This window comes from Tasmannia lanceolata, unplaced genomic scaffold (genome assembly GCF_043159265.1).
Source record: "Tasmannia lanceolata isolate RefF3 unplaced genomic scaffold, GAP_Taslan_0.1 ptg000642l, whole genome shotgun sequence".
Classification (NCBI taxonomy): Eukaryota; Viridiplantae; Streptophyta; class Magnoliopsida; order Canellales; family Winteraceae; genus Tasmannia; species Tasmannia lanceolata.
Window position 1 is genome coordinate 102,501 of NW_027519314.1, and position 3,443 is coordinate 105,943.

The following is a 3,443-nucleotide window of genomic DNA, read 5'->3' on the forward strand; positions in this document are numbered from 1 at the left end:
CGCAGATCTCCCCGCATGTCCCGCCCCTATATGTAATACTTACTTACTTACTTACTTTCTTTCTTGCTTGCTTGCTTGCTTGCAATGGTTGGGAGTGCCCGGCATGCCCCGCTGCAGAGACCAAGGGCGCAATGACTTGGCACCGCGGATGCCGGGACTCCGGCACTTCCCGTGGCACTGATGGTTGGTTCCAAAGACAAAAGGCCGTGCAAGGCCACCGCACCGCGGATGATTTTGCTCGTGCTGGCGCCGTTGTGTGGCCAAAGAACATGCGCGAATGCTCGTGTCGGAAGGGTTGGTGTCCTGGCCCCGCGGGTGTCACGAATGCTCGGTTGCGAAGACCATGGGACCAGAGCCATGGCACGTCGGATGATGGCTCCAGCTGGCGCCCCGGCACTTTCTGTGGCATTGATGCTCGGTTTCAAAGACAAACGTGCGCAGTGCCAGGGGACCGCGGATGACTGCTCGTGCTGGCCCCGTTGGGCGGCATTGATGGTCGGTTGCAAAGAAAATGCGCGATTGCTCGTGTCGGGGCCCGGCAAGCCAAGGCCAAGCGAGCCATGGCACGTCGGATGATGGCTCCAGCTGGCGCCCCGGCACTTTCTGTGGCATTGATGCTCGGTTTCAAAGACAAACGTGCGCAGGGCCAGGGGACCGCGGATGACTGCTCGTGCTGGCCCCGTTGGGCGGCATTGATGGTCGGTTGCAAAGAAAATGCGCGATTGCTCGTGTCGGGGCCTGGCAAGCCAAGGCCAAGCGAGCCATGGCAACGCGGATGATGGCTCGCTAGTGCTGGCGCCGTGCACAGTGGCCTCGCACACTCGCCCTGCACGCTTCCCTTGCACGCAGCCTTGCACACTAGCCTCGCATGCGAGCCTTGCACCCTAGCCATGCAAACTAGCCTTGCACGGTAGCCATGCACACAAGCCGTGCACATTAGCCATGCGCACAAGCCCCGCACACTAGCCTTGCGCACAACCCTTGCACACAAGCCATGCACTCGAGCAATGCACACAAGCCTTGCACTCAAGCAATGCACACAAGCCCTGGACACTAGCCTTGCACACGGGCCTGGCACACAAGCCTTGGGCACTAGCCTTGCGCACTAGCGTTCCACATGAGCCTTGCACACTAGCCTTGGACACTAGCCTTGCACACAGGCCTTGCACACTAGGCATGCTTGGGCGAGCTGATCCCGCATCAAGTCGACGGGTCTAGGCATTCTTGGGCGCAGATCCCGCATCGTCTCGTCGCGTCTGGGCGCAAACACGTCGCGTCTCGTTGCGTCTTCAGAAGTCGTCGCTAACAGCACCTTTGGTTGCCACTGGTGGTTAGGCTGGTTGGTTGCGCAAACCCTATAGGAGGGTGGCATGCTGGTGGGCGTTTTTGCCCGGATAGGCACTAGAATGTGCAGATTTTGGGCGTTTTTGCCTGGATAGGCTAAGGAATGGGCATGCTTTGGGCGTTTTTGCCCGGATAGGCACCGGAATGCTTGGCCTTGGCTTGTCCTAGCAAGGCATTGCTGGGTTGGGCTCCCTTGGCCTTTTGGGCGCCTTGGACGATGTCTTGCGAAGACCATGGGCACAAGGCCATGGCATATGGTGAGGAAAGGACCACGGTTGCCAAGGTTAGGCACCGGAATGCTTGGCCTTGGCTTGCCAAAGCAGGGCATTGCTGGGTTGGGCTCCCTTGGCCTTCCGGGCGCCTTGGACACTGTCTTGGGAAGACCATGGGCACAAGGCCATGGCATATGGTGGGGAATGGACCACGGTTGCCAAGGCTAGGCATATAGAGAGGAATTGCATTTTTGCCCGGATAGGCACCGGAATGCTTGGCCTTGGCTTGCCATAGCAGGGCATTGCTGGGTTGGGCTCCCTTGGCCTTCCGGGGGCCTTGGACGCTGTCTTGGGAAGACCATGGGCACAAGGCCATGGCATATAGTGAGGAATGGACCACGGTTGGCAAGGCTAGGCATATAGAGAGGAATGGACCACGGTTGCCAAGGTTGCGCAAGTTTTGGGCATTTTTTGCCCGGATATGCCCAAGTATGCCCCGATAGGCCCGTTACGCCCCGGTATGAACGCGTATGCCCGGATTGACTCGGTATGCCTTGGGATACATGCGTATGCCCCGATAGGCTTGGTACGCCCCGATATGCGCACGTGTGCCCCAGTAGGGCTCGGTATGCCCCGGTATGTACGCGTGTGCCCCGATAGGCCCGGTATGCCCCGATATGCACACGTGTGCCCCAATAGGGGTCGGTATGCCCCGGTAGGTACGCGTGTGCCCCGTAATGCACGTTTCGCAGATCTCCCCGCATGTCCCGCCCCTATATGTAATACTTACTTACTTACTTACTTTCTTTCTTGCTTGCTTGCTTGCTTGCAATGGTTGGGAGTGCCCGGCATGCCCCGCTGCAGAGACCAAGGGCGCAATGACTTGGCACCGCGGATGCCGGGACTCCGGCACTTCCCGTGGCACTGATGGTTGGTTCCAAAGACAAAAGGCCGTGCAAGGCCACCGCACCGCGGATGATTTTGCTCGTGCTGGCGCCGTTGTGTGGCCAAAGAACATGCGCGAATGCTCGTGTCGGAAGGGTTGGTGTCCTGGCCCCGCGGGTGTCACGAATGCTCGGTTGCGAAGACCATGGGACCAGAGCCATGGCACGTCGGATGATGGCTCCAGCTGGCGCCCCGGCACTTTCTGTGGCATTGATGCTCGGTTTCAAAGACAAACGTGCGCAGGGCCAGGGGACCGCGGATGACTGCTCGTGCTGGCCCCGTTGGGCGGCATTGATGGTCGGTTGCAAAGAAAATGCGCGATTGCTCGTGTCGGGGCCTGGCAAGCCAAGGCCAAGCGAGCCATGGCAACGCGGATGATGGCTCCAGCTGGCGCCCCGGCACTTTCTGTGGCATTGATGCTCGGTTTCGAAGACAAACGTGCGCAGGGCCAGGGGACCGCGGAGGACTGCTCGTGCTGGCCCCGTTGGGCGGCATTGATGGTGTGTTGCAGAGAGCATGTGCGATTGCAAGTGTCGGCCGGGTTTGGGTTCCCTTGGGCTTTCGGGTGCCTTGGACGCTGTCTTGCGAAGACCATGGGCACAAGGCCCCGTCCTGGCCCCTTGTTCGATTCGCTCTCGTCTTGCGCTTGCTTCCAAGGTCCTCCATGACCTTCCCCATGGCCTTGCTAGATCCCCCCCATGACGCATGACCTCTGTCCGTTGATTGGTTTTGAGTGCACACCATGCCCGGCTTGGCACCGTGTTGTCGCGTGAGTGGCATTTGGATCGTGCATGCTGGTGGGCTACCTGCCAATGCGCACAAGCCTTGCACACTAGCCTTGCGCACGAGCCTTGCACAAAAGCCTTGGACACAAGCCTTGCGCACAAGCCATGCGCACAAGCCTTGGACGCTAGCCTTGCACACAAGCCATGCATACAAGCC